Below are 13,086 nucleotides of genomic sequence, written 5' to 3' on the forward strand. Positions count from 1 at the left end.
GCCCCCTGAAGTAGGTCGGTGGTGTACCACCACACACCTACAGCTCACGATGAGGCAGGCACAACCAACGAATGGCAGCCTACAGCTCATGATGAGGCAGACACAGCCCACGAATGGCGGCCTACAGCTCACGATGAGGCAGGCACAGCCCACAAATGGCAGCCTACAGCTCACGATTAGGCAGGCACAGCCCACGAATGGCGGCCTACAGCTCACGATGAGGCAGGCACAGCCCACAAATGGCAGCCTACAGCTCACGATGAGGCAGGCACAGCCCACGAATGGCAACCTACAGCCCATGATGAGGCAGGCACAGCCCACGAATGGCAGTTTACACCCCACTGCAGCAGACCACAGCTCACAATTCACCTAATTCTCTTATAAAATTATTTTCTCTTATTGTCCATATCAGTGGTTTTCAACCTTTTTCTTTCCACTCACATATCAGGGAGCTGTCCTGTTCCGGCGCCATCGTGAGCTGCAGGCTGCCATTTGTGGGCTGAGCCTGCCTCAATGTGAGCTGTAGGCCGCCATTAGTGGGCTGTGACTGCTACTAAACTAGCCTTATCCCTATGCCATCGGTGCTCTGTGATTAGTAAGGGATGGCTTAAGATGGTATGTGAGTGGAAAGGGAAGGTTGAGAATCACTGCTCTAGATCCAATTGAAAAATTGTCATTGGCCCATTTCATTGGAATTATGAAACTGTGCACATAACGAGTCAATTGGATACGATTAAAACAGTGGTTTTCAAACGTTTTTTTTCCACTCACTTACCTACGGCATATGGATTACTTATGGCATAAGGTGATATGTGAATGGAAAGAAAAAGTTTGAAAACCACAGCTCTATACCATTTTCAACACTTAAAACCCCTTAAATCTTAATTTGTCTCTCAGCCATTCATTCCTCAACTCGATGTCTAATTTATAAATCCTCAAATTCTACACTCATCCACAAGAGTCCAAGGTCACACCCAGAGCTGCCAGACCACGTGGAGCCTCCTTCACATACTTTTATGAAAATGGTGTCTGCTTATCTTATCCTAATTTGGCCAGTTATCTACCGGAGCAACCCCGCAGTCCGTCAGTCACCTTCCACAATCCTGCTGAGAGATTGGACTCCTGGCTGGCTGGCCAAGCTTGTGGCAGATCAATATCGATACTTCGTCCAGGTTCTGGGGTGCGATCTCAATCAGCTATATACTCCCTTGAGGAATGAAGGACTCAGACTCTTCTTCTTTAACCAATTCCCTTTATTCAATACACAGGCCTGTGGGAGGATCAAGGAGCTCACTGAACAGACAAATACATGGGTCTGCGTATCCAATTGCTATCTGAAATTAACCAGTCTCAAAACAGTCTCATCCTGGGTGGCATGCATTATCCATCAGCATGAAGCTAGGCAATGACCATCTACATGTTGCACCAAATTTTGGACCAACCACAGTGACCCCCTCCCCTTGGGTATTGTTCACAGTTTTAGCTCTTGTAGGACACATGCTTTTGTGGAAATTTAACAGCTCAGCTGTAGTTGTCAGGCAGCACACATCATAGCCCACCCTTGGGCCTCTGCCACTGTCTCAGCACTCCTCCACAGGGCAGCTGGCACATGCAGGGATTACTTAAATTTTATTAAATCAGCATCAGTATAAATTAGACAAACTCTTACTTCCACGAGAGAGAGAAAGAGAGAGAGAGAGCGAGCGAGAAAGAGAGAGAGAGAAAGAGAGCGAGAAAGAAAGAGCAAGAGAAAGAGCGAGAAAGAGAGAGTGTGAGAGTTACTTAGACTGTCAGACTATTGTTGTCAAAAGTGAGGAAAACCAGATGAAGAAGCTTTGTTTGAAACTCAGAGAGGAGTAAACATCAGGATGAAGCAGATAGAGATGGTTGTGGCGACAGGTACAATTACAATCTTTAAAAGGCTTTAGAACAGGAATTTGGATGAGATTGTATAGTTCGGTAAGACAATAACACCATCTGCAAATTTGCCGACGATACTACAGTAGTGGGTTGTATAAAGGAAGGGGATGAGTCAACATACAGAATGAAGACTGAAAAGTTGGTTGAATGGTGCACCAACAACAACTTTGCACTCAATGTCACCAAAACTAAGGAGCTGATTGTTGACTTCAGGAAAGGAAAACCAGAGGTATACAATCCAATGATCATTGAGGGATCAGAGGTGGAGAGGGTGAGCACATTTAGGTTCTTGGGATCTTTCTTGGACCCAACACACCAATAAAGAAAGCACATCAGCACCTCTATTTCCTTAGGAGTTTGCGGAGGTTTGGTATATCATCAGAAACTCTGGCAAACTGCTACAGATATGTGGTGGAACGTGTGCTGACCGGCCACATCACAGTTGAGTATGGGAGCACCAATAACTCTGAGCATAAAGGCCTCAAAAAGGTAGTGGACACAGCCGAGGACATTACAGGCAAAACTCTCCCTACTATTCAGTATATCTACAGGGAACGCTGACATCAGAGGGCAGCAGCAATCATCAAAGACCCTCACCACCCAGCACACGCTCTGTTCTCACTGCTGCCATCAGGAAGGAGGTATAGGTGCAATAAAACTCACATCACCAAGTTCAGGAACAGATGCTACCCATCAGACTCTTCAACGACAAACTCAATCATGGACTAATTTAAGGACTCTTACTTGTGCACGTTATTGATTTCTTTGCTCTCCCTGTATTGCACAGTTTATTCACATTCATTATCTGCTTAGAGTTCTTTTGATTGTTTATATGTTCATGCTATGTACAGTTTATTTTTTGCACTACCAGTTAGATGGTCACAGGAAAAAAGGAATCTCAGGGCTGTATGTGAATGTCATATACTCTGACAATGAATCTGAAAGCTGAGAAAAGCAGGGGGATATGAATCTAATGCTGGCAAATTGGATCAGTGTAAATAGCCATCATGGTTTAGCAGGGCCCAACAAAAGGGAGAGAATATGCATTACTTACCACTCCTTTATTTTTGTCAACTTAGAAAGTTATAAGTCTCTGAGATACTGACCGAAATCTGATGATGTGGCAAAGCTGGAGCCTTTCAATCAGGGTGTGTGAAAAAAATATTTCTGGTTTTTATTGATATGGTCTTGAAGGGAGTCATTTAGTAATTTAATTATTTATTGACAACATCAAGGTGAAATTAATTGCATTTTAGCTGACATGAAGAAAAACATTTTGGTTAATATTTGATCTACTTAAACCTGAAGAGTGACTGAAAAAGGAGGCCTTTCATAATTTAATGGCTTTGATCCAACTCCCAGGGAAAATTATTAAGAATATAATTACCTGAAGCATGAAGGGTTTTTTTTTAATATTTGAAGTAATTAATACGAAGAGAAAAGGAAATATTTTTTAAACAATAATTGGCCAGGGACTGGTCTTTGCAAATAGCCTATTTCAGGGATGGAAATTATGATATAAAGACCAACACAGAGGGTGCAGGAGAAGAAGACAGAGAGTTTATATCCTTATTTCAGCAAACCATGAGCTGCTGGGGGAACTGAGCGAGTCAGAGAGAGACCATGGGTAGAATTGATCAGACAATGTTTCTGGTTGAGATCCTTTATTGAGACCTTTATGATCTCAATAAGGTGTGAACAGTCCAGGATCGCACTCTTGTACACTCTCTCTCCTGATTTTTATTCATGAGTAACATGGCTAGCACAATGATATCACTGAACCAAAGACCCAGGATCAAATTCACCACTGTCTGTAAGGAGTTCTTCCATTCTCCCCGTGTCTGCGTGGGTTTTCTCTGGTCACTCTGGTTTCCTCCCACCCTCCAAAAACATATGGGGTTGGTAGGTTAATTGGGTGGCATAGGTTTTATGGGAAGGGCCTTCTAAAGTGCTGTATCATTAGAAATGTAAAAAAATTAAATGTTCCCTTGTTATTTCTTTTGATTTGACCTCCAGTAATCTTACTTAAACAGGTTGCTGCATGAACTTTCTACTCTCTGTCTGCTTCCTGAGCTGAAGTTCCAGCAGGTGTCAATCACATTCTGGGACTTCTCACTCAGTAAGTCAAGTTAGACTGGACAACAAAGATTTTGCTTCTTGACTACTTTTGGTGTATTTTATGGATTTTGGGCTCCTAATCCAAAAAAAACCTTAAAATGTTCTTATCACGTATCATTTTTTAAATATAACCTACTCTTGTGATTTCCTGTCATATTTTAAGTCTACTTCAAGCATACAAAACCCTGAAGTGCAACACGTCATTGAAAATTCATTTCCTGCATTCACACTTAGACTTATTCCCTGCTGAACTTGTCAGTGATGAACATGGTGAAGGGTTTCACCAGGACATTGCAGGGCAACTGAAATCTGTCAATGCTGACCAACTATTGTTGGACAGTGTCAGGAGAGGCATCAGATGCTGAGTACAAATGAAAATCAGCGGCAAAACATTTTTAGGTCAGTCGAACTAGCTCAATGTGTCAGGATCATTCTGCAATTAAACATGCTAACTTCAATAAAAGGATCATTTAACGTTTCTCCAACTTCCTGTGAGATACAGCAAATCTGAAATTATCTTTGTGTTCATCTTGAAGTTGTCTGCCGTAATCCCCAATTTTTTTTTTCAGGAAACCAACTTTTTGAAAAAAATTGTTGTCCAGTGTTATTTTACAGGACGAGTTATCATCATGTTGACTCGTGGTGCGGGGGTGGGTGAAGCAAGTTGCAGTTTAGCCTAGTAATGGCCTGACCTTCCATTCATATGGCATGTTTTCACACAGGAGCTGGGACTCACTAGATACTGATCTAGTGTTAATTGGATATAAAATTGGTATATAAAGGTGTATTGATGTGGCCAGTCACACATAACTTGAAATTAGCTGTCTACTGCCTCTTAGCTAAAACTGTAAAAATGTTTTCGTGTATTAATACCCTTTCCTGAAAGTGATAATAACACTATAAATAACAGCAATTAATTCATTCTGATGTCTCTCATTTGACTGCTCCATGGTTTTTGCAGTGGTTCTTTGTAATAAATATTGTATACTCAATAAAAGAATGACCCAAGAATAAGATATAATTTTCACTTACGCCCAATGGTTTATCAGGTCCATCAGCCCTAATTTAATTGTTTTACAATTACAATTACAATTACAAAAGAACATATTATATAATATAATGGAGCATGTATGAGACTCATAACGAGGCCTGATTATGTAACTACTCAATTCATAAACAAGCTTCGCTGAACACCTACCTTATGAGTCTAAGGTTGAACATGCTGTAACAAACCAGTTCAACTCCCCCAACTATTCCTTTCGTTTTTTTATTTTTTAAATATTTTTATTAATATTTATTCACTAGAAAAAATTGAATATAATTGTATGTGTTACAAGAATCAGTAAAAAAAAGTTACATAATCATCATATGTAGAAATACAGAAGTACAATAGCACAAACATAATGAAACAATAGAACCTAACAAAAAAGGGGGAAAAAAACCCAAGATAAATTCTAAACCCCTCCCCCTAAGTAAGGTTGAAGCCCCAACTATTCCTAAACAGATAGCATGTCCTCAGCCTCATCCATTCCTCCTGTATCTCCTGAATCTCGAACATTCCGCTTCTCTTATAGGTCTCCATACAAACCACACGTTACGAGCAGCAATAGACAATGAACCAGACAGTGTTTAATTTTGAAACACTAATTTTATTTCTAACTCTTAAGCTTATAGTCTTAACTTTTAAACTATCCTTAACACCAAATCTATATCCAGCTATGCGCAGGTGTGTAGTGTATAGGTGTGTGTGTGTGTGTGTGTGTGTGTGTGTGTGTGTGTGTGTGTGTGTGTGTGTGTGTGTGTGTGTGTGTGTGTGTGTGTGTGTGTGTGTGTGTGTGTGTGTGTGAGATATACCCAAACCATTACAGTCCAGGACAAAATCTAGAAAGTTACTTCAAAGATCAGTCTTTCAAATTCAGTGTTGAAGTGTAGGCCTTTGAAATTTGATGCTCAGGAATTAATGATGAACTGATGCAAAGACTGGAGTTGTCGCTGCTACAGACTCATGAATTCTTCTTGCATTGCCTTTGAAGAAATATTCACTCCCCTGGTCCTTTTGTTGGCAAGACTCAAACTGGGCAGCCTTCCCAAAGCTTCCAAGACCCTACCTCTCCAAGTACCTTCACTGCTAGTCACATTTAAAATGAAGCAGTCTCTCCAAGTGACCTCCACAATCACAATCAAAATGAAGCACTTTGCTTCCCAAAAAGACACTCCTGGCACAGGTCAATCCATCGAAAAAGCCCAGTCATTCACAGAGAATGCTTTGCTCTGAATTCCACAAAAATGGTTGGCCACGAGAGCTGCTTCAAAGAACTGTCTTTTCTCCAGCATGTTTCTCCTTTGCAAAATCTCAGTGTCTTTGTAAATGTATCGAATCTGGAACAGTCTGTGACAAACCTTCCCTCAGTTCTTCCAATGTATCGAATTGTCACTGGGCTGACTTACATTGTGATGGTGAATGTTAACTGTGACCATTCTGTTCCTCCTGTCTATACTATCCCTTAAATGCTAATCCCATTTTACTAAAACGGGAGCTCGTAAAATATCTCTCAAGTCAGTGTCCAACAATAGTCAGCCAGCATTGATGGATTCCGGTTGCCCTGACACCACTTTTCCACGGACGCAATGCCCTGATGAAACCTTTCAACTGCGTTCGTCACTGACTGCACCAAGATCAGAAGGGAAAAAGTAGAAATGAGAATGAAGAAAATTAATTTTTAATGACATGTTGCACGTCATGGTTTTGTGTGGTTAAAGTAGACTTAAAATATGACAGGAAATCACAAAAATAGGTTAAATATAAAGAATGATATGTGATAGGAAATTTTAAGGTGATTTTTGTGATCAGCTGCCCAAAATCCATAAAATACACCCCAAAGTGTTAAGGAAGCAAAAACTTCCTTGTGATCAAAAATATTTAGTTCTAACTCAGAGCTAACAATGAATTGTAACCTATTATCAAGTTCTATTTCTGATTAATTATGCAGAAGAGAGGTCTGTGGCAGACCATTGGCTATTACAAACCACTGACCTATTCTGAGGCACAGCAGGGAAAGTTGGAGACAAGGAGAGGGTAGCGATAGAAAACTCGATAGAGGTACAGACAGGCCATTCTATAGCTACACACTCGATTCCAGGATAGAGCATTGTCCTAGGTGCCAGGGTCAAGATATCACCTAGTGAGGTTATATGGGTGAAAATGAGGTCATAGAAGGGGGTGATTGTGACACTGGAATTCTACTATAATGCCGTCCACTACCCCTCCTCCCTACCCCACCTCAGTAGTCTGCACAAATTCGTAAGATAGCAGATAACTGAAAGATTGTAATGGTAGGGAATTTTAATTTTACAGATCTTAACTGGAATTGCCGTAGTGCGAAGGGCTTGGATGGGGTGGAATGCAATACACAAGCGAGATGAAGAAACTCAGTAGGTCACGTTGCATTCATAGGAAGTAATGGGTAACAAATGAATCCAGGTAATCACATGGTCATGGAGCCTGACAGCAGCAGGGATAACAGAGGGGGAGCAGTGAGAGCGGCTCTCAAAGAATTCTCATCAAAGACAGGGGCAGAACTTCTTCGCAGAATTGGAAGAGGTGGAATTTGGCACGCATATTCGGCAACGATTTCTCAGGCAATGTGCAGATAGTCCTACTTGAGAGGAAGGAAAACTGGGCCTCCTCTTGAAAAATAAGGCAAGGCAAATGACTGAAGAGTCAGAGTGAGTCCTTTTGGGGTCATTGACCATAAAATAGTTATGGGAAAGGTTCGGACTAGTCCACATGATAAATTGGACCAAGGCCAATTTTGATAGTATTTGGCAGGAACTATTTGCAGATCATTGTACTAAAGTATATATATTACAGCCATGATGTACACTGTGTACAATTTTTTTTGCCCTTCCAATAAGTGGTAATTATGCCTGGCCTGCAGGAACAAGAACTTCAGGGTTGTATGTGATGTCATGAATGTATTCTGACAATAAATCTGATACCATGCTAGAGAGATGAAGGCAAGTCAGAAGCATTTAACATTGAGACAATGCGAATTCAAGGACTGTAAGTTCCTGTTAGAGTGAAGGGCAATGCTGGCAGGAGTAGAGAAGCCTAGATGGCAAGAAATATTAAAGCTCAGGTCAAGGAGGCACTTCAGCCACAGGCAGCAGGAATCAAGTGACTCTCATAAGGAGTGAAGGAAATCAGGAGGGGAGAAAGGGGGATATGAAATAGCTTTGGCAGATTAGGTAAGGGAGAATCCGGAGAGATTCTGCAAGTACAGTGCCCTCCATAATGTTTGAGTCAAAGACATTTTTTTCCCCTTTATTTCGTCTTGTGCTCCACGTTTTTAAATTTGTAATCAAACAATTCACATGTGATTAAAGTGCACATTCCAGATTTTATTCAAGGTGATTTGTGCACATTTTGGTATGGCCATTAGAAATTACAACACTTTTTAATCCATAGTTCCCCCATTTCAGGGCACCATAATGTTTGGGGTATTAGGGTTCACAGCTGTTTGTGAGTGCTCAGGTGTGTTTAATTGTTTCATTGGTTCAGGTATAAGAGAGCTGGGCTTGCTTTGAGGTTTTTGATCACCTTTGGAGTCTGTAGTTGCCATCTTTCAACATGAGGACCAGAGTTGTGCCAATGAAAGTCAAAGAAGCCACTAAGAGACCGAAAAACAAGAATAAAACCGTAAGAGATATCGCCCAAACCTTAGGATGACCAAAATCAACTGTCTTCCATTAAGATGAAAGGGTTGTAGAGCTTGTTGAAAGAATCAAAGACTTGTTGATCCAAACCAAGGCTTTTATTAGCAAAAGACAGGAGCTCTTCACAGGTGGCCGACCAGTCCGGAATGATCCAACCTGGCTAGGGACACAACCCTTTAAGGCCCAGACAGTAGGCGTGGCTAAGCTCTCAGCCAATCGCTGTAAGCACAGTCTAGATCTGTATCTATGTACTATGTACATTGGTGATAGATCTGTACTATCACAAGGGTGTATTGGTGAACTCAGAAATTGCAAAGGGACTGGTAGGCCAAGGAAGATCTCCACTGCTGATGTCAGAAGAATTCTCATCATAATGAAGAAAAATCCCCAAACAGCTGTCTTATGACTACTGTCCAGAGAACAGAAATACAGAGGCGATATTGCAAGATGGAAGCCATTAGTTAGCCACAGAAACAGGATGGCCAGATTATAGTTTGCCACAAGTATTTAAAAGAGCCTCCAGAATTCTGGAAAAACATCTTGTGGACAGGTGAGACCAAGATTAACCTGTATCAGAGTGATGACAGGAGCAAAGTGTGGAGGCGTAAAGGAACTTCCCAAATCTAAAGCACACCACCTCATCTATGAAACATAGTGTTTTGACCTGGGCATGTACAGCTGCCACAGGTACTGGCACACATACCTTCATTGATGATGTAACTGCTGATGGCAGAAGCAAAATGAATTGTGAGATGTACAGAAAATCTTATCTGCTCAAGTTATAGCAAATGTCTCCAAACTCATTGGATGGTGTTTCATCCTACAGCAAGACAATGATCCCAAACATACTGCTAAAACAAGAAAAATGTTTTTCAAATTAAAAAAAAAATAGAAAATTCTCAAATGGCCAAGTCAATCATGCAATCAAAAAATCATTGAACATGGTGAAGGGAAAAATTTAGGCAACAAACCCCGAAACGGGAGCTGAAGATGGCTGTAGTAGAGGCCTGGCAGAGCATCACCAGAGAAGAAACTCAGCACCTGGTGATGTCTGTGAATCACAGACTTCAAGCAGACATTGCGTGCAAGGGTCAAGCAACAAAGTACTAAACATGACTACTTTAATATATCTACCATTGCTATGATCCAAATATTATGATGCCTTGAAATGAGGGGACTATGTATAAAAACTGCTGTAATTTCCACAGGGTATCATTGTAAATGTACACAAATACCCTTTAATAAAATCTGGAATGTGCACTAATCACACGTGAATTGTTTGATTACAAATTTAAAATTGTGGTGCCCAGGGGTAAATAAAAGAAAATAAGTATCTTTGTCCCAAACATTATGGAGGGCACTGTAAATTAGTGCAAAAGAATAACTAGGGAGGTAATCAGTCCCTTTGAGATCATTGAGGTTATCTATGCGTGGAGCTACAGGAGGTGGGAGAGACCCTTCGCTGTGTAAGTCCTACCCTGGTTTGACTAACTGAAGTGCAGCATCTCACACTTGTCAGAGTTAAATTCCATTTGCCATTCATTGGCCCAACTTCCCAACCAATCTAGAGTTGTGTGTAAATTTAGACATCCTTCCTCACTGTCAACTTCCCAACCAATTTTCGTCAATTCCAAATTTAATTTTGGTATTAACTACATAGCCATCCAAATTGTAAAGATAGAATGCAAACATCAGTGGACCCAGTACCGATCTCTGCAGCACATCACAGGCCTATAATCTTTCTATGACCTCAGCAGGTCACGCACCATCTATAGGAAGTAAAGGGCAAATCAACATTTTAAATGTTAGTTTTCCTTTACTTCCCATAGATGCTGTATGGCCTGCTGTGGGTCTCCACAGACACTCAGTGACTATGAAAGGACTCTTCTGCTTCTCTTTTCCTACTCTTAGGGGCATCTGGCAATGCTCATGGCATCTCTGTTTGCCTAAAGGCAGACAATAGTTGAAGTCTGTCATGTATATTATTGCATTTTTAATGCATTATTACATGACAATAAAAGGAACCTTTAAACCTTTATGGTGGCCCTCACATGTCAGGTAGATCATTCTGAATGACTTCACACCCACAGAAAACATATCAATGGCACAGGTAGAAAACCAGGGAGCTGTTCCATCATCTGGCATTCACTTCAAATAACTTTTCTTCCCACCGAACCTTGGCAAAGTAAGCATTAGCTCAATTGAAAAGCTCATTCAACATTCACGCCCTCCTAGTTCAGAAAACAAAGTAATAGGGAGACTTGGATGAAACGCCTTAACCCTAAGAGTGGGAAAGTTTAAAGGAGGTGCGTGGGGCAAGTTGTTGACATAAAAAGAGATAGGAGACTTGAATGGGTTGCCAGGTGTGGGGGTGGAAGCAGATAATATGGTTGAATGGGGATGTTAGAATGTGCAGGGAGTGGAGGGGGATGGATCATGTGTAAACAGAAGAGATTTCATTTAATTTGGCATTGTGTTTGCTGCAGAGATCATGGGCAGAGGGCACGTTCTTGTGTGGTACTGTCCCATATAGCTTTGGGCCCCAGGTAGTGCAGTGAGACCTCGCTGTAAGGACTGAGCATTCTTGAAGCTGGCATCAAACACCGATCAGCTGGTAATGAAGTGAAATTGCAACCACAGAAGTTGTAAGAGTTGTCAGAGGGAACTCCAGCTCATGGGGAGGAGTTGGGGAGAGAGATCGGGCAGCTAGTGTTAGGAACTTGTCTGAAATAATTTCCCTCTATGAGTTGAATCTTCCCTTACTGACAGAGGTGCCAGAGTCAGAACTGGTCAGTAATAGCCACTCCTAGTAAATTATTTTAACTCTCTTTCTATTGGTTCCCTTCAACCCTGCAGTGCATCACAGCAAGTTTTCAAACGCAAGGAAAAGCACTTTACTGAACCAAACCAAATGGCAGTACTATGGTACACCGGGTGTGTCTGGGACCCTGACACTCCTTTGGAACACGACATTACTCCCAGCACAGCTTTTAAACATTGAACTCTGGGGTTACAAAGAAAATGGTAAGTAACTATTTTGGGTGATGGAGGTGGATTGAGAATGTGCACCAGCTTTGCTCGGACTCAGACAACTGCTCCTCTTTAGGGTGTCACACCTGGTTGCTAAGACCCTATACGATCTGACCTAAGAACAGCTACACTCTCAGCCAATCACAGTCATCCTACACTACCATCTGTACATATGTACATATATGCATTGGTGATAGAATCTGTACTATCACAGTTCCCGACTCCCTCTAGCTCATAAAGGTGTGAAGATTGGTCGGTTAGTGGGTTAATTGGCAACCGTCAATTGGGACCAGTGCAGGTGGGTCATGGGTCTATAAAGATCTCACGGAGGAATAAATATGGGAATCATGTGCCACAAGAGCTCTTAACTTCATCAAGAGGTAAACAAGGGAATCTCTCCACCAACCACACCCACATATCCATTTGCAACCAACCCTTCTGCTTATGGATCAAACATTGGTTACCCTTTGCTTCCTATAGGTCCTGCTGAGTTTCTCCAGCACTTTGTGCACTGCACTGCCCCCTGCAGACTTTCCTGTGGCTGTATCTCACTATTTACTCATGGCTCTTCACAGATGTCTAGACCAGACTCAGCCATTAAAGTCGCCTTGCCAAAAGGAGTGGGACAATTAACTTGCTGATGCAATTCCAAGCATGAAATCTAGTGATGGTTAAAAATCTATTTGACGGCAGGTTTTTAGGCTGGTCTCTACTACATGGAGCCTTTGGGAATTAAATTCAGGATCATGGAGGTTTTGCTTCACATGTCAAAGCACTTTGAATGGGAAATGTTGAGTGATTTAATAAATGTAATTTGAAATAGCTCACTAATTGGCAACTTTTCCAGGAACACCATAGTCAGACTCCTGGAGAGGGGAATGGACATACCTGTACTCACTTGGAATAGCTGTTCGGAATAATGGAGAATTCACTTTCACCCCAAAACCAGCTCCGAAGCCCTATTTTGAATGGGAACTTCAAATGTTGCGACTCACTGACAAGAAGGAAGAAGATGGAGAAATGTGAGTACACAAGAATTTACCTCATCACTGGCAGTGTGTGATGAGAGTTTTCCAACATTACAGGCCACCCCTGGGTTATGAAGACCTGAGTTATTTTAACACTTAAATTTAGACATACAACACAGTAAAAGGCCTTTTCACTCCATGAGCCTGTGCCGTCCAAATGCACCTAATTGACCTACATCCCCAGTACATGGGAGGAAACCAGAGCACCCAGAGGAAACCCCTGCAGACACAGGGAGAACGTACAAACTCCTTACAGACAGCGTGGGATTCAAAC

General features: G+C 41.6%; 1 long non-coding RNA gene across 8 annotated transcripts in view; it reads left to right on the plus strand.

Moving 5' to 3' along the window:
* Window positions 1–7,281: 7,281 nt before the first annotated feature.
* LOC138761205 (uncharacterized) overlaps window positions 7,282–13,086 on the plus strand; it is a 65,752-nt gene continuing 59,947 nt past the window's right edge. For all 8 annotated transcript variants that reach the window (XR_011356184.1, XR_011356183.1, XR_011356190.1 and 5 more), the window contains exons 1-3: window positions 7,282–7,371; window positions 11,611–11,778; window positions 12,632–12,806. This is a non-coding gene — a long non-coding RNA (uncharacterized lncRNA). The remainder of the gene's footprint in view (window positions 7,372–11,610; window positions 11,779–12,631; window positions 12,807–13,086) is intronic.

The sequence above is a fragment of the Narcine bancroftii genome, chromosome 4, assembly GCF_036971445.1.
Source record: "Narcine bancroftii isolate sNarBan1 chromosome 4, sNarBan1.hap1, whole genome shotgun sequence".
Lineage (NCBI taxonomy): Eukaryota > Metazoa > Chordata > Chondrichthyes > Torpediniformes > Narcinidae > Narcine > Narcine bancroftii.